This window comes from Strix aluco, chromosome 2, assembly GCF_031877795.1.
Source record: "Strix aluco isolate bStrAlu1 chromosome 2, bStrAlu1.hap1, whole genome shotgun sequence".
Taxonomy (NCBI): domain Eukaryota; kingdom Metazoa; phylum Chordata; class Aves; order Strigiformes; family Strigidae; genus Strix; species Strix aluco.
Window position 1 is genome coordinate 40604329 of NC_133932.1, and position 19503 is coordinate 40623831.

The window sequence follows — 19503 nt, forward strand, 5'->3', positions numbered from 1 at the left end:
TGACCCAAAACTTACAGCATTATCAGTGAGGTTAGAAAGATTCTTGCCCACTGTGGGAATCCCTCGAAGAGGCCACTAGGAGCATTTTAATTCCGCGCATGGGAGCAAGCATAAGAATAATAGAAGTTACGGAAAAAAAAATCCTACCCACTTTAATTCACTATAACTTTAATTCTGCAACTGGTGGAGCTCGGCTTCCCTCTCCTGGGGACAGGGCGAATGGGCAGGAGCAGGCAGAGGCTTTTCCTCCTCCATCTGCTCCTCTTTGAAACTGGTTTTTAACTGTTGACTGTGGACACCTCTGGCTTTGTATTCCTAAGGTGTTTGTGAAGGACAAGAAGATTTGAAAAGCAAGCCTGTTCCAGTAGGATGAAATATGCTATAGTAATGTTTTTATCTCTGTTAAAATAATAATCAGAGTCTAGTCATCAAAAAGCACAATTCATGTTTTGAAATGATCACTGGGGATAATTTTCATTGTTCTGGTGCTGCAAATAGAATCCCTGTATACACCTAATAGAGAAGTTATATTCTGTGTCACAAGAAAATACCTTTCCTTCTTTAATGTGAAAAATCTCTTTAAATTATTGCAAAACAGGTGATTGAAAATTCAAGGCTAATCGATTTTGATTCCCTTTTTAGAAGAAAGAGTGCAAGATCTGTTTTGAAAACAAAGGCATGTCTTATTATAAAGATATGAACAAAGGAAGACAGTGTAGGGTTGATCAGGTTCAGAAATAACATCACCCCTTTCAGTTAATCTATCAAAAGACAACACAGCTTTCTTACAAATGCCTGAGCAGAGCATCACTTCAGCTGGGCATGCTGTTTCATATTTCTCTTTAGCAGCCTGTGGGTGCTCAAGCACAGATACATAAAACATAGCCAGTTATTCAGGGCTTTAACTCTCACGGAAGTGTCAAGGGCATCCAAACACTTGAAGAAGTAGCACCTGTTCATGTGAAACAGCATCATTTCAGTGTTGTACAGGCCTATTTCCATGAATGGCTCAATTTAATTTTTCACTCCTTCTTTTAAAAGCATACCCAGGAGAATGACCTTTTCCTCTCAGATTTCTTTTTTTTTTTTTTTTTTAAACTGAAGATCCTGGTACATATCTCGCCTTTGAGAAAGTGTGTAACTTTAAACTAACACAAGTTCAGGAAGATTAAAAAAGAAAATACTATTTGTTTATGCAAAACTCAGTGTATGGTATGCCTGGAGGCACAGGGAAGTTTGTATTTTCATTAATGGTAGCAATGCCTACTTATATGTTTCATCTTATTTCCTAAGACAGCTTCCAGAAAAGTAAGAAAAAGAGCTCTGACTGACTCAAATCAGCATTGGGCTAGGGCCTAAATGTAGAGAGAAAAAACACCATTTCTTTGGGGTTCAGGAGGCAGATAACATTTTTTTTTAAAAAAAGCCAACTAATTTCATAAAGGCAATAAAGACTGCACCTTATGTAGGGTATCTGGGAGGATTATTGGTCCTCAAAACTGGGCAGTTTGCCTACCGGGGAGAAGGAAGAAACATTCAGCAGTTTTCCCTGGACATTCATGAGACATTAGGTTGTTCTTCATGTTCATGCCCGCAACCTTTCCCTGGGTTGGATCTTCCCTTCTGTAGAAAGACAGCATGTGCTAAGGAAAGGTATTTAATTTGGGGTGTTGCTGTGCTTGGCAAAAGGCAGCATGGTACACAGCACCAGCCCCCCCAACTAGTAAGGAATCAAAAATTTGCCACTGATTTTGACATGTCCAAAGGTTTCCCCAGGCAGAGATGGTGGATTTCCTGGGGCCCAGAACTCTTCTTTCTTCTCGTCTTTTAACCATCTTAAAATAATTTCCATTATTTTAGTACCTAACTGAAAATTAGTGTCCCCTAAAGAAAAGTGAATGAGACAGCATCTACAATGTCAATGCTGTAAATGTTGGCCTGACACTAATTTGTAGAACTCCCATTTTTTACTGAGAAATAGAATTGGGGTTTTAAAGTCATAGCTTCTTCCCTAGTTCTTATCTAACTGTGCTCTTACCTAGCACCTGATGTGCACAAGCCTGAATTAAAAGTTTAATAAAATAAAGCAGAAAATTGACCGTGTATTAGGTAGGTCATTGGAGCACGTTTACACACAAAATATTTCTCTCTCCTCTGTATTTGTGTAGTTTTCTCTGAGCTGTGCATTTAGTTGTGCTTTTCTTAGGTAAGCCAAGAGATACGAAGAGTCAGAAATCTCGTTCTGGTATGCTCTAATGGAGTTACCTCATGGTTTTGGTTTGGTTTTTTTTTTTTTTCCCAAGGCTTTTTAAATGTAAAATAGTTAGTACTTTAAAATTTTCTCCGTGGTCTGCTGAGTGGTAGCAAAAAGCAGTCTGGTTGCTCTCCCAAGCCATGTCAGCAACTTGTGATACACCAGAAACAAATATAAAGTGTCTATTTAACAAGGGATGCAGGATGTGAGCCTGGAAATTGCCAGACTAGATGGAGATTTCAATGAAGATACAAAGAAGTTAATTGTGCCTTATGTCTATATCTAGTCCAAATGTAAAAATTTCTGTTTCTTCCTGTGCTTCCTTTCTATTTAGATATCCAATTTTTGTACACATAGGCCAAAAACCTTAGAAGCTCATATCTCCCCAATTAGTAGCTCTTACTAGTGCATGCTCATCATGTTTGCTAGAAAAGAAAATCCAAGGCAGGAATGTACTTCAGTGTGTTAGAAGACATATTTCTGAAACTGTGGACTTTGCTGGAATGTTAGAAAGGCTCCAACATTAGCAATGCTCAGTGTTACACAAAAATATCTGGCAAAATGTACGTGTTATTATTAAGCAGTGCAAATTGATAACTGTCTAATACAAATCATCCTAAATATACTTCTAGATGTGTCAGCTTTAGCACTGCTCCCAAGACCTTCATTTTGTAATGTTACCTGCCGTTGCCCAGTCCAATCTACATGATCTGTTTTTATGAGTGGGATCTTCAACTTGCAGATTTGATTTGAAAAAAAGACCCCACACATTAAATGTTTTTAGCCAGACAGATTTCCCTTTGGCTTCAGTTCCTTTCTGTATCCCAACACCATGTATTTTGAGGACCAGCATACTACTCATGGATGCCCCTAAAAGGAGCCACAGATCACCTCCATCTCCACCCTTCTCCAGAGTGCCTATCCTGAAGATGCCGGCTAACACCTACATTGCTGATAGTTTTTCACAAAGTGTTGCATTTCTTCATTAGGTGCTGACAATGGCATCTGACTATTTTCAACAAGAAATTTCCAGATTGTATAAGCTTTGAGGAACTGACAGCACGGATCAGGTTTAACACTGATGAATCAAATGTGAAAGTATCCGTGAGCCTAACTGTTATGACAGCTGCTTTTTCTTATCATACTTCTTCTCTTTAATAATTCCCTATTTTTAGTTCCTTTTTCAGGGAATGGAACTGAAATAAATAACACTAGTGGGAGCCCTCGACTGACTCAACAGCACTAACACAGCCCTGTGTGCTTCCTGCAGTGTGGGACCATACACATTTAACTTTCCCTCTTTCATTACCCCAGTTTTTAACCCCTACTGTAGTCTACTGAGATTCATGGGTCCTTTTGCCTATGCTAATTTTATTGTCACTTTTTAGACCTTATTAAAAAGTCCATATTCATGTCAGGATTTAATGCTGAAGATTTTTTTTTGACATCTTTTACTCAGGATAGCAAACAGTTACAGTTTCAATCATTTAGGCTGCACTTGATTAAAACATTTGTGAACTCAAGTGTATTAATTAACAGTTTTCCTAGTTTAAGGATTTTTTGGCATATATTTTCTGCCTGAATGGCAGGTCATCTTCCCATGCAATATGAGATAAAGTTGGTTCAACAATCATGCTGCTTATTTTCCACACAATTGCTATGTTTTACCTTTGTGGTGTGTTTTGCTTCTCAGTCCCTTGACATAAATTTGTGACACTGCTAGTCAATATGAAATCAATTACGTTTTGACATAGTATGGTTGCAGGTCTTTTGACATTATCTGGTTTGAAAAAAGCTTATCCATGACTGTCTTCACAGCTTATTATAAAATTCTGCTTCAGAAACATCACAAAATTCACATAATGAATGAGAAATACAGTTGTTTGTCACTGTCATGATTTCCTCTTCAAAACCCAAACATTATTCTCATTCATCAAGAAAACCTTAATTAAATAAATCTCACATAACCCTATCTCAGCAAGTCTCTTGTGAAACTTATTTTACGTTTTGAGACCCTTAGCTGAAATGTGTTCTGCAGCTGTAAAATACTCCCCTTATTTATTGAGGAAACTTTCTAAATCCGCTGCCTGCTGCTTGCACTTCAGGGTTTTTCTTTTTGGTATGGTAAGAAGAAGAATTAAACCCATCATATTCTGTATAATGCCCTAGGATAAGTGTTAGTTTTTGTGCTGGAGGGATCTGTTGTACTAGTAGAAGCCGTTAGCAATGATGTTGTGGAGGACTGAAAATAAAATAAGACTAAAGGTAGAATGTTCTAGTGGAATGCAAGAATACTTTCCCGCAATAGCTGAAGAGATTAAAGATTATTCATTAAGGGGAAGATATACATATGGAGACCCTGAGGGTGATCTATGATTCAAACAAACACCCACATCCAAGAAACTGAGGCAGAAAGTAAATGTCAATTTATTGCATCAGTTCCAGTTAAGATAATATCTAACATATGCAACGTTACAACATGACTTATTGTCTCTAGCCACTATTCCAAGAGAAAAAAATGTAGACAATTAACTGCAGTGGAGATGATGGAAATATTAACCCTGGAACAGTGTCAAAAGATATATCATGTGTTTTCTTCATCAAGGTAATGAAAGGTTTGGGATTGACATAATTTTGATCATGGTGAACTCTTAATGAAATTGGTGGGAAACTACTGTTTCACTAGGAGGAAACAACCTTGTTATAATTTCGGACCTTTCACTTTGAAACAGATAGAAATATTTTACAGGCAATAGTCAAAAAAATCTTAGTGAAAACAGACCTGGCTTAGAGTTCATAGTCCTTTATCGATTTAAGCTCCCACTAAAATCAAGCCAGGCATCAGAGAAAAGTTTAATGATGAGGGAGAGATCATAGGAACTAATGAGTGCTAAACCAACAAATGAATTGTTTTGATACACCAAATAAATATGTGTTCTCATGGAATGAGTGAGGCGTGTGGTTGTTCTCTTCTCCTCTTGTATTGATCATAAATCAATAAAGAGAGAAGTTACAAATATTTAATGTGAACTGGAACTAAATTGTAAGAGGAAACTGAAACAGTGTTAGTAAACTCTTCTGTCAAAACCAGGGATGGTTCCTATATGAATAGTATGGAGTCAGGGGTAGCAGCAGAGTTCAGGCCCATGTTAGAGCTTCCCTCAAGTCTTTGGGAGCTAAAGTGGAGATGCCTTCTCCAGTTAGAAGTGCTGTTGAGACAGCATATGACCCACCACCAAATGAATGATGGACAGAGCACGTTTGCACTGCAGCTGTGAGGTCCAATCACAACAGGAGAATGCATTTGCACACTCACTTGGATGGGCTTGCTTACTAATTCACAATAAGTGCGTCTTTCATTTGCACAGCTGTCTCACCCATCCAGCCACACCATCACTCCCTGTCCTCCCTGCTTGTATTCCACCCATCTGCCGTGGCTTCTTTCCAGCTCTGCAACCCAGTGTGGGATGCAGGTGGTGGGCCTAACCCATATCCGGAGCCCGGAGGGCATCAGTCATGCTGCCATCTGAGGTGTGCCAGGTTCTCAAAGCATCCCCACTGAATGGTGCCTGTTTTGCAGCTTCTACCTGCCACGGCAGCCCTTTCTCTGCCTGGAGCTAAACACTGGGGTGAGAGAAGAAGTTAGGCCTGAATATTATGAAAGTATTTGCTGAAGAAAAACCTGACGTAAAATAGCTGGCTAACAACTGATACTAAAATGCGAAGGGTGAAATCTGTTCGTGTGGGTGAACAGTTTCATAATGTATGTCCTGAAAGCTGATCTAACCTGTGTCTCAAAATGGACAGGAGAAGGATGGGCACTTTGGTTAGTGAGGGAAAGATGTTGTCCACTTCTTTGCATATGTACACAGACTGGCTTAAAAATATCTAGTGCTGATGAAACCTACCAAGTTAGCAGCTGGTGAGAAATCCCGCTCCTCTGCACAGACAGTGATGGTCTGGTCTTATCCAAATCAACACAACAGTGTCAGGCTCATACTCTATGCTAATTAAGTCTTTGATGTCCAGGGGTCTTAATTAGGGTTAGTGGTGTGCTGTCGTGAGTTACTGGTTTCCAGTTGTTCCCAGATTGCACCAATCCAGGATACCGCATTCCCCTTCTCTTTTCTGTCCTTCTTACCTTCCTCTGCCTCTCTTCTCAGGCACCCCCTCAGCAGCTCTGCCTTGGGTACCCACAGCTCAGACCTTCCTCACTCCTCTCTTTCTCCACAGCCCTGTCTGTCCCTGCTTCTGCAGCCCAGCAATGCTGCCTCTGGTCAGTGGGGCTCTGCACTGCCCTTCCTTCCCTCTACTGCTGATACATCTCCCTCTCCCTGCTGCCAGCTGGGACACCTCCTCATGGACCAAAAACCTGAGCTGGGCCAGGAAATTCAGGTCTTCTAAGTCCTCAGAGAGGCACCTAATGATTAAATATTTAATTAAAACTGACACGGTTCCTAAGCCAAAGAGAGAAGCACATACTGCATACCTTATTTTATGTCATAGGGAGATTCAGCTCCTGGTTGAGCAAATATGAAATAAACTTCTGTAAATAAATAAATGTAGAAACGTATACCAAATATCTACATTTTACCTACAGGGGTTTTTTGTTTGTTTTGGGGTTTTTTTTGCATTAGATCAGTAAGTCTTGCCTAGGCTGACCAGAGCACATCAGCTGGCCCTTGCACATCCCTGTTGTGCATCCTAGTGCAGCTCACATGGTGGGGATCTCTCCCCTACTCTGAGTGAGGAGACAGATCACCTTGCCTGTTTGGGGGCTTCAGGACCCAGGGCTGGTAGGTGGTAGGTCAGAGGTAGTATGTAGAGCCCTACCTGCTGCCAGAAGAACCGAGGAAAGCTTTTGTTTAGACAAAACACAGAAAAAGCAGATTTCCAGGCTACTGGAACAGCCCTTCTGCTCCGGGAGAACCGCATGGTTAAAACTTAGTTATTCTTGCTGTGCAAGGTAAGAGTGAAAGGTAAAAGCTGATGTAACAGCTTATGAAGCTTCATAGGTAGAAGTTTGTGAAGACAGAAGTTAAAAGAATTTATTATTATCATTAGGTACAAGTGCTTTCATTCTGTGAGGGGAGCATCTAGATCTGTGGCCCACATTTTAATCCACAGTAATTTTTTATAGCAATCTTGATCATGTAAAACTCATGCTGTACTTATTAGATTAATATACCACTAATTCTCTTACTTGTTATAAGTGAAATTAAATAGCTTGATTTGGTTTATTGCCAGTTTCTTCTGTTAGTAATCCCACTCCTGCTTTCCAGCATTTCAGTCTCATTTTAGGTTGTGCTTTATGCTTCTGCAGCTCTGTGACTGTACCTGTACATGCTGAAACCCTGCTATGAGGAGCAGTCCGACTCTGGAAACTGTTAGAGAATATAAAAAAAAAAATCAAGCATAAGATTTATTCAGACAGTACTATTTTATGCTGCAAAGTAAAAGCAAAAAAGGAGCCACTGGAATCATGTATCCAAATTTTTCACAGTTTCTGACAACACTGAGAATGTCTTTGATTTCATAGATGAATGACTTGAACTGTTCTTGCCTCCAAGGCAAATCTGTGAAATATCCAGAAGGAATGATGCCTTGAAGATATATTGATGGGTAACGAGGAGATTGCTGTATAGTTACTGGTACCTGTGCTATTGGAACAAAGCAGTACTATTATAACAAAAGCAGCATCACCTGAAAGCAGATGAGTTAGAGAGGAAATTGCCCTTTTATTGTGCTATATTCTTCTCTGAAGGAAGGAAGGAATATGTTATATTACTGTGATATCTTTACTGAAGATATTTTCTAGTTAGTGCTTGTCAAATTTAGACTCAGAAAAGCTGATTTTTATTTTAAACCTTCCTGCCTTCATAGCACCATCTGCTGGTACTTCATGGGTCGTGTAGGCTGCTGCTGGAGAGCTGTGTTCCTCTGTATTTTCCAGAGGAGTATAAAGATCTGGTATTCGTTGCAACGTGGTTGTGTTATGGAGCTGTAATAGCATTTTTTAAGTTACACTTCCATTTTGTATCCATTCATCCGGAAAGGGTCTGTTTTTTGAAAATAATTCTTATTCACATGATGAAAACCATTAAAAGGAACAGGAATGTTTGCATTATGGGGACTAATGCCTGAGTGATGATTTGTGGGCTTGGCCCCTTACATTTCTTGTAAGCTCATCCACAGCTTTGTGGCTCTGCAGAGAAAAAGGTAGTGCTCTACCAGATCTGAACAAAATGTGTCAAAGAGGTTTTGGTTGAACTTGACAGATTTTCAATTATGGCTTTTGTTTGATGTTTCATTGCATCCTATTTATTTCTTTCACAAACATGAATGAATTGGCTACATTTGAGGGAAATTGGTGATAACTGATGAAATTTTAAAATGTAAATGTAGGAGATAATATTAGGTCTGAACTGTGTTGAGGGTGTCAAAGAATATTTTTATGATTTTATTAGTGGGTTCTAGCCTTGGACCTGTAGATGGGTTGTGAAGGTCCAGTGACCTTTTCTCAGTAAAGGTTATCTTTCTCTTTTAAACCATAACACTGATTTGAATATCCTGTGTCTCCAAAAAAACAAACTCTCCTATTTCTATTCACAAACTTATCTAAATGCTTTAAAAGATATAATACTCACATTTTAATCTTGTTGACAACTTAGTTGTTTCTAGGAAAAAAAGTCTAACTGAGCTCTATCTAAGATACAAAGACATCAAAATGTCTCCTAAAAATATATACAAAGCAGTTAATGTTCTTTCTAGCCATTAAATATTCCTGAAGACTTAACACTGCATTAGGGAAATGAAGTACAATTAGAGTGTAGGCTTATGTGGAGCTAGGAAATAAAGAGGTTTCTGAAATAACTGTTATTGTAGGCAAAATGTTAATTCCCTGACAAAGAAGGTCATGGAGAAAATTTTGGTTACTGGTATCTGAATCAGCAGGGTTTCCTATCCAGCTGTATGTTGGAGCCCCATGCCCTGGTACGCTTGCTCCTCTGACTCCCTGCCCAAACAGCCCCACGTGGGGCTAGTAAACCTGAGGGGTCCTGTTTCCCATGGCACTCCTTCACTAACTCAGTCTTGCAGCTGTGTGACTGCATTGTATTGCACTGAACCGCGAGAATGGACTTACCTCAGCATGTTTGTACGGACGTTCGATCTGGGTTGGTCTGGGCTCCCAGGGATATCCTATGGGACTGGATTGTTCTTGCAGTCCAGGTGTCCTAAGAGACTTCATTAAGCCTGCATAGCAAGATGTGAGATCTTGTACCTCAAGGAAACTTTATCAACTGCAGGCATCTAAAGCAAGAAAGAAGAAGGAATTTGTAAAGCAAGAGAAAGAAGAGAGAATCTTTTGGGAGGATGGCTGTGGAAGGTCAGCTTGTGAATCCATATAAAATACTTTCATCGACTCTGTTGCCATAGTTTCGACAGCTGCATGTTAGATTGTGTGTATTTATTTTACAACATTGGTGTGAGGTGTTGTTATTTTAAGGATGAGATCTCTCTGTTTCAAGGATAGAGGTGCTTGTTCACGATCAGATAGGATAACTAAGATGTAAAAGAGAATTGAATTGGCATCATCTACATCCCAGTTGCACACTAAATCCTTTGCTATAACCTCCTTCTCTTAGTACAGAAAGTTTGGTGTGTCACTTCAGCTGAGTGAAGTACAGCTGAGCTTCCTGAATACTTCAGTGTACTGCATTTTTGCAAAAGAAGTGAGCTCCAATTTAGACACCAGAATAAGTGGTTTTTTGAAAATCTGTTCCCAAATGTCAGTCCCAACAGTGAATTCGGAGGGCTTGAGGTTAAACACAAGTACATTACTTGGCTTTCATTCACTGTCAAATTTTGTGTGTGTAGGTGGCAAGCTCAAACAGCACCTGCCAACTGCTTATTGGTTATTGGCTTAGCACAGAGTTGTTAGTCTTGTCCTTTATGTTTAGTTCTGAGGTATCCATTTTGTGTATTATTTTCTGCTTTCAGAATTGTATGAAAAATTGTGAAATGTAAGGTTCAAAAAAGTACACAGTCTCAAAGCAGAAGTTCTAATTTAAAATGACTTTGAAATTGACAAAGAAAAATTGCATCTGAAATCAGTTATCAATGCACAGCTCATTGTTATGCACAGCTCTAACTACATTCAAAAGATGCAGTGTATCAGCCATTGAATGTACAGGAGAAACTAAAGAATCGTATTAACATTTTTTGGACTGACTTTTAAAAAGAGTGTCTGGTTTGTAACCACAGGGTATTTATTGAGACCTGTTCTTTGTGTCCTGAACTCTCATCAGAATGTGAAGTCCTGTATGCTTCAAGCAGGATATGCACACAAATGTACTAATATGTTTTAGGTGATCTTGTTTGAGTGTGTCTTAGGTGATAACTGTAAAAAGGACTTTGTTATCTGGTAAATACACTTTCCTTGTTCTTGCAACTTTTGATATCACATGCAGAGTTAGTTTATAATTCCTATACAGCTTTATTTACATGAGTTCTGACCAATGGGTCCCTCTACTCAGCCCCTTTTAATAATCTGTATTTTGCAGTCACCTACTGCAAAGTCATTGTTGTCCCCAGCTTTGTTTTGAACATTGTGTCTCAGCTCTATCAAGTGCTGGCTATGACCCTGTCTTCTTTCTTCTTACTGATATGTTTGTGTAAAGGATATTTGAGCGATGATATGTCTTGGGAGGGTTGTTTCAATACATGTTACGCAAGTAATGCAACTCTTCCTTACCTACCTTCCCTGCCAGAAAAGACATTTGCTTTGTGTGAATGGGTTTGTTTATGGTCAAGGTGGTGGCAAGCTTTGCTGAATCTTCCATGTGTGAATCTGCATTTTGAAAACGTCTTTACACAATAATGATCAAAACTGTCACAGACAGAGTTTTTATGCCAGGGAACATTTTATGGTGTTTTCCTCTTTAAATCAAGTATCAGGTTTGAGAGTTATTTGAAAGATCCATTTAAAGTAAGAATGGAGGATTGAAGGAAATCCTTTATGTCACACTAAAGAACCTTTTCTGGAAAGTGTCTTCCAAAAGAAGAGGCACGCCACACAAATTGGTTCCCAGCTTTGGGAGCTGCATGAATTGTCCTGGGGCTTAGGTTGACTTGAACTAGCTGAGTGGAAAATAAAAATCACTTTGGAGCCAAACCAGGTTGAGAGGTAGCTGTGAGGCTGGCCCACTATCATTTCATTTCTCTGTATTCATCTCCAAGTGTAATTCTTTCCTTGTACTTTGCATATCGATATAAGACAGACACAAAATTCTGTCTCCTATTTAAGACAACTGCCCCCTTCACAAAGGATTGGTGAAATTACCAGGGAGGTGTATTGGATCACTTGGTGCCAAGTGGCCAAGTTGAGATGGAGGGGTTGCCAAAACCCTGCAGTGCGCTCCTGCCCTGAGCTGCACAGGCTTGTCTGGAGGCTGGGAGGGATGGAGGAGAAGAGTCTCCCCATCAGCACCTTGTAGCCAGGATCTCTCTGGCACTGGGCAGTGCAGACACGAAGAGGTTTGAGATGAGAAGTTCTGCTGGAACCAGGCAGATGCCATATGCCCTTCTTCATTTCTGTGCTTTCATAAACTGTGCCCAAATAGTTGGTTTGCCAAAGTGAAGGCTCAGGTTCTGCCAGAGTAGCTCTGGATTAGGGAGAGAAGGTTGATAGCTGTATCTCCTTGCTGATGCTCTCTTGCTGCCTGGTAACTTGTCTTCTAGCAGCTCACTTCTACACTGCCAGATATCTTCCTCTGGGAGAAGTCTTTTCATTTTTAATTCTGTATGGGAAACAGCCTCGTCTATGGTAGTTTTGAAGGAGTGTTGTCATGTCATAAGGTGCAGTTCTGGTTTTGAACCAAAGCCTAATGCTCCAAGTACATACGCACACACACCATTTTACATGTGTGAACAGCATCGTGCTTGTTAAATATGAATATTTCCAGGACCGTTGCCCAGTTCTGCAGATACAGCATTCTAAGATTATCCATTTGCTGTCTTTCCATCAAATATATTCATTGCAGGAATAGAAAGATTTCTTTTTACTATCTGCCAACCATGGAAACTCTGAAAGTCAAACTATTCTTTCTGGCTTATGAATCATCACCCCTAACCTTAACTCAGTGATCACAGGGGAACACTTAGGCCGTGGTTAACATAAATTCTTCTGATCACAAAGATTCTGTAGTATGGTGTTACATTACTCATTATTTTTTTAATAATGCCTATATAGAATCCCACTCATGATCTTTCAGATACCTTAGTTCAATGGAGCTAAGGGAATAAAACAGTGGAGAATTATTTTTAGTCCTTTGAGACAGATAGATCTGACATTAAGTATATTATGAATGCAGAAGAGATATCACTTTGCTGACTAAAGTTAACTGAAAATCAAAATAATATATTGCTTCAAGGTGGCAGCTTTTATTTACTCTGAGATATGATGCTCTGGCTAGAGGTGAAAATGTATGTGTGTGCTGGATGTGAGAAGAATACTTCAAGAGATGGTATTCTTCATTATTAATATCGCTTTTGGACATACTGTGATTATTTATACCTATAAGAAGAAAAGTGTGTTTTGCATCAAAGGCAATTATGCCAGTTAACAGCATGTTCAGGCTAAGATAATTGACTGAACAATCTTTTAATACTTTGCCCCTTTCAAACCTGTTGCTTGGATACCACTTTCTCTGAACTATTATGTACCTTGCTGAAAATTAAATAGTAAAGAAAAGATTTTAGCAGCTCTTTCTTTTGTCTTTTCCACATTCTCCTTCTCCAAAACGCTATATTAAAAAAATAATTTCAGAAGTGGAGTCAAAGAATTACGACTTTCTGGCAGCAGAATACTGACAGGAACAGCTGGCAAATGCAGCTTATGCACAATCTAATTTCAAACCTTTATTTTCTAGATTTTTTTTTTTCTTGCATGCAAGCTTTTCCTTCCTCTTCCAAGGGTATTTGTCTTTGAGATGCAATGAACAGATTCTCAAATTATAGACATCCTGAAGTAACTGGATAATGCATCCAGGTAAGTCTCTTACTAGTAAGAATGGTTTGTTCCCTGCTCAGTTCTACTCACTCACTAAAATATGTAATCTGAAAGTGTGAGGCAGTGTTTGTGATTTGAGGATTTTGTATAATGAAATACTTTTTGGCGTCCATCTAAATGCCAGGTATTCTATTGAATTATATCCTGCCATGAACTGCTGTGATCTCTTTAAGCAATGAACTGCTACTTTATCTATACACAAAAGCCTCTCAGAAATGCCAGAGGTGTCTTGATGCAAGGCTTTAGATTTGCCTACAGGACTCATTTCACATTTCGCTGTTGCAGCATGTTTGGGAAACCTCCGGGTTTACCTTGCTTCACTCTGATACAAGTAAGAGGAAGGGCTGGGGATGAATGGTCTGGTTGGCTCAGCAAGCAATGTCTTTAGGATCACCATTTTCTGGGATCATCTTACCAATTAAGCCCAGGGCTTAAGTTATGTGACATTGCTACCTGAAAACTGAAGATTTTACAGTGAAGGTGCAACCTCTGATCAGGGAAGTCACTTGTTTACAGGGAAGATGGCAACTCCAACCCAGGCATGTTTTGACCTAGATTAGGCAAAGAGGTATTTATTAGAGATTTGTCCCAACGAAGATGACTTTTGTTGCCTGGTGGAAGGCAAAGAAGATCTCCTGCCTGTTCCCTGTGTCCCCTGTGCCTGGGGAGGGTTGTCCCGCCTCAGGCCACAGACACCATGCTCCTCCCTGTGAGGCGCAGGGATGACTGCCAAGGGTTTTGATGAAGCTTGTGTTAAGAGAACAGAGACAGTGAGGGAAAGAAAGCCTCATTCAAGTAGACACACGTGCTCTTCTTACAAGAGCAGAGCAGAAGCTCTTGTGCCAGGGTTGGTGGCTGTGGAGGGCATCAGCAGTGGGATTATACCTGTGAGGCTTGGAGGGGGAAATCACTTCCCTCTTCAGCACCCTAACTGCCTGTTCATGGGCTGGTGGTGCAGTTTTCATCTCTCCCCTTCTATGCTTAACTGCACATAGGGCCTGTACCATGTAGGGGGACAACTTTTATTTAGTGAAAATGCAGACAACAAATTTCACAGCATGATAGTGACTCAAGCAGACTCTTTGTATACCACAGGCTGTATCTTGGGAAGCAGCACGTATTGCAGTAAGTGAAAAGTCAGGACTTTGGTGTAGTTCATTGCTTCAGTGGGTGATGAGGCAGAGCTGCAAAGATTGCTGTGGTCCAGTTGTTTCGGCTTTCAGCTCCTCTCTGCTTCCTATCATCATGATAATGAGTGGAAGCAGCGGGGAGGTTCTTATCTGGATACAGAGTTGGACCGCAGACATCTTTAATCTGGATTTGGGGATTTGCCCATGATCTCTAATGTGAAGGGAATGTTTTGTCATTTTAAGTTCATAGCTGAGCCAGTCAGCAGCACTGTCAAAGTGACTCACAGCAGTGCTGAGATTGTGACTCACTGCTGTGTCCTTTCTGGAAAGACACTAATCCTCCTTTCCTGCTGCTTGGGCTGTTTTGGGAACCACAACGTTAAGTACTGAAAGGCACATTTATTAAATGACACATGCCAGGACTGGGTTTTGTTTGTAACAGTGAGGAAGTACTTTGTGGCCTCTCTGCTGTTGACTAGACGCTGACACATCTGGCACCCAGGCACCAGAGGATGGAGAGATTTGGGCATTTGCTTCACTGGTTGGATTTGGGTGTCAAGCCTATTTCAGTCAGTAGGTCTTTGGGCTGGATTCAAGAGTTTTTCTTAACTACCAACATCTGTCAGATGGCAGCTCCCCGAATCCACCCTTCCTGGTCATGCTATTTTAAAGCACTTACATTTTAAATAATAATAATAACAAAACCCTTCAAGATTTTTTTCTCTGAGTAATTTGTCCCCAAGGGACTTGGAAGTCTTCAGGTTTCTTCCTGACCAGTGACAGGATGTGGTGTATCCACCAGGAGTCATCTAACCCATTGCCACACAGGCAGTCTGGTGAAAAGCCTTTGGGATTATTTGTGGAGCAGGAGGAGCTGTGACTTATGAGTGTGCTAAGTAGTCTGGTAACTCTACCTCAGTTTATTGGTATAGCTCCTGCCTTAAAGCGTGACATTTCTGTTTTAAACCAACAGTTGGTTTGTTGTGGTCTCTTGGAGCCTATAGCTAGGGTGGGAATCATCTTACATATTTTTCATATCTTCAGATATTTGCAGAGGATGTCTTTATCTGAGCTAATCTTGCTGGGTTCCAATTAGTCAGTGGAGACAAACGGGCATTGCAGGGTGTGATTTATCTGACATGCTTTAGCTCTCTGCCTTGGGAGGACAGAAGTTGTACCCTAGAGGTGCCTGTTTCAGTACATCATAAAGTAGTTCGTGGGTGACAGCATGAACAGAAGGGTCTATACTGAGACAGGTGAACAACAGCCTCAGCATTTATTTAATGAGTACACACTCAAGATAAAATTTATCCATGCAAATGCCAGTTAACTTAGTTTCTGCAACTGTCTCCTGGGGCTTGGCCTTTGCATATTTTTTGAATTAATTAGGGGTAGGGTATTTTTCTTTTTTTTAACCAGCAGCGTTATGTATGTATGGATTCTTCTTTCTTGAGGGAGGCAGGCACATTTGTACAACTGTCCAGCACTGGCATGGCTGCACCGATTCACTCAAACTGTGCCAGTGTTTCTAAGTCTAACTGTTAAAAAGTCATGAAAGATTTTCAAACAACAAATCTGTGAAACTTTTAATTCATTTTCCCATACTAATAAAGTAGGGTAAAGCCTTCAGGCTGCATGACAGTTGTGAAGAAGCAGTCACATGCACACATTCAGAAAAAAGAGCCCTTCTCCCTGACTCTCTGCAGGCAGCGTAGTGTTTACTTCGTTATCCTCAGACCTCCTCTGACTCAGAGCTTTCACTGTCCTGTACGTTTCCCCCCTTGCCTTCTTTTCCATGTCTTTCTCTTCCATCTTTAATTGTGCATCCTGTCCCTCCTGCCAGCACAGCTTCTGAAAGCCTCTGTCTTCAACTAGACCCATGCTTGGAAGCAAGGCTGTGTGTTTCACATCCTTTTACTGTAGGCATGTACAAACCCTAATCAATACAGCCATCTTAGCTGGAGGAATGACCTCCAGCTTAAGCCTTAAGCCTCCTTAGGGCATCAGGGTGTGCAAGTTTTGGCAATTTATGTTCCTAAAATATGGTGTGAGGCAGAGTCCTTTCCAAGGAGGACAATGGGTTTGTAATGTTTTCTTTATATGTTAAAAAGTTTATTGAGAAAAATTCCAAGTGGAATTGCTTGTGTCTTCTAACTGCTATGCTTACACTTGACATTTCAGAGCTATGTGGTAGTTTCTGCCACCTTTTCTTACTATGATTTAGTTTGTTGGAGGTAAGTAGAAGTCCTGGAAGAAAAATTGTTGCAAATCTGATATAAATTTTTCAGGGTGACAGGGATCTTCTGTTTCTGCTTGTTGTTGGAATTTTTGACTATTGTTATCACAGTGAACACTGATGAAATTCAAAACAGCTCATTTTTTTCTTAAGAAATATCTGTCTTATAAAACAGAGGTTCACAAGTAGTGGTAAAGCAAAATAAGTCTCAGCAACAGCCTTGTTAGCTAAGATTTCTACTGTTAAAGGAAAAAGTGTAAAGTAGAAATCAATACTAATTTTTTTAAAATATGATTTCCCTAAAATATTAAATAATGGTGTAGTCTAAAAGCGGGATAAGTGCAAGATTCTGTGATGGTGTCAGGTTGGTATTTTACTGAAGTACCATGCATCCCTACTTCATTTGATAGGTGAAATCAGATGCTGGGCATGGTGCCAGGCAAAGATGGTCAGGGCACCCCATCAGCCTCAGTAGAGCTCGCAAGTTCATGCTTCCTACTAGGGCTTTATATGGAGTATGTTTTCACATGAAAGTGTGTAAAGGTGGTGTAACAGATGTTGGACTTCTAGTCACTAACAATTTTCACCTTTGATGGCATGAGGCTGTTCCATCCCACAGAAACACATGCACTCACTTGAATTCCCACGCTGCCCATATGCCTACATTTCAAAGTTTGTTACCTTATTAACTGGTGGAATATGCTCACTGTAATATTAGCAATGAGAAGCATTTAACTGCACCTTACATAGTCAAAGCCCAAAGTTTTAAATCTGCAAAACTCATCTGTTCCTAACCCATGAACTTCCATAAAATATGAAGGTTCAAAGGATTCTTACATTAAATTTTGCAAGTCCTCACTGTTTGCATTGCGGAAATTGAAATTTCACTGGAAATTGCAAGACAATATGTTCCACTGCCTACCTTTTTTTTGGTGCTCAGTTTGACAGGGCATTATGAGTTCATGACCACTGGCTGCTTTTGCTAGAGTTGATTGCTCCGTTCTCAAAGCACTCTCGTAGGTGTTAGAAATTCTAGCTTCAGTTCCTCGCTCTGTCTGAGAATTAATAGTATGGCCTATCTAATCTGCAAGTCCATTTTGTGAGAAACGTGTCCGTGTCGAGTCTTAACTTTAAAGGGAAGAATTCGGATCTATGACTCCCAAGGTGGGAGATGTTTCCTTGCAGATGAAAATAATGCATTATTCAAAACACAGGTCTTAATGATTGGGTTAATTTGCTCTGTATCAGATATGTGTAGAACTACCAATTTAAAAAGCAAGATCTTTTTAGGACTGCAGGGAAAACCTTCCTTCCCTTGAAGAAGCAGCTACAAGTTTGGAATTGGCAGCGTGTCCTCTAGTGGAAGACGTGTTTCTTTTGAAACAATAAATAATGTCTATAATAAATGTCTAGGGTTGGAAGATGTCTCTGCTGCTGGAGCTGCCACTTTCATGAGCAGTGTGAACAGCGAGCTTTTAAATATGATGAGAATTATAAAAAAAATGCTATACTGTCATTGTAATCCACTACATTTTCATCCCTTCAAAAATCTCCCTATTACCAAAAAGTAAACAACAAAATTTGTAACTGTTGAGTTTCTTCTCTGATTTTGTTTTCATATGGGACATTTCTCTTGTGCCTTTAACTGACCCTTCTGTGCAGAAAGGCACTATGATTTGGTGGCTCAGGTGTTGGCTTAGAACCAAGAAAATCTGGGTTCTCTTCCCGCAGATTTCCCAGCTATTGCATCGAAGAAATGGCAGCAACAAAACAAAAAAGTGATGATACTTAATGCAGAAAAAAGTCCAGATAGAAATTAATTTGCTCGTCTTTGATACCAAGCTTTCCTTCAACGCCTACCCTAATGCTTTTGTTACAAGGAGTGGTGTATGCGTCATGTTTGTAGCAAGGCTATGTCAAGGCAGAGCTTTGGTCTTTTAAGAGCAGTTTCAATATGTTTTGGAAGTCTGTTTCTTGCCATACAAAATCTAATCATGCTGTTCTCTGCATGAGTGGTTTAACTAATTCCTCTGTATCTTTTCACATGGAAATGCTCCTTGCATTTATATTGCCTAGCAGTGGTGTAGGTAGCATGGTGGAAAATGCAGCAGGAGGAGCAGTCTCCTGTTGCCTGCCATCCATGCCCCCTAAACTGCGTTATTTTCCCTTTCTCCACATTTAAAACTTGTTTTTTCAGTGGTTTGCAGATGCTTCTCTTGCTTCCCACATAAATTCCAACAGTATGACCAGATGTCTAGTTCATTTCTCTCGACACACTTTACAGCCCTAATCTGAAATGTTAACACCAGCCACAAAAGAATCATACACTTGTTGTGTAAATTACTACAATCAGATAGCCAAAACATTATCTCATGCTGGCCTAGATGTTATAATGCTCACAGTTAAAATGCTCCCTTAGGATCCAGGGCAGAAGTCTCTGGGCTTTCTGACTGTGCTCTGAGATGGGCAAAGACAAACCTCTCTGTGTAGGAGTGTGCGTTTGTATGCAGTCTAGACAGATGGCATACTCTGAACCAGTTACTGAGGACCCATGAAAACTTGTCCCTTTAATGGAAAAGACAGGAAATCAAGTGAATCTGCTGAGTTTCCAGCAGTTCAAACCACTGCCATTTCCCCATGTAGGAAATCTGTGGTTGGAGCACAGGCTGATAATAGAAGACCAAAAGTATATATCTTGCTTGCATCTTCACTCAGAGGGATGAAGATATCAGTCATACAAGATGTTCCTAAAGAGGAAGAGTTCGTATAACTGGCTTGTGGGAGGGAGAAGGTGATCATGTTAGTACCAGCC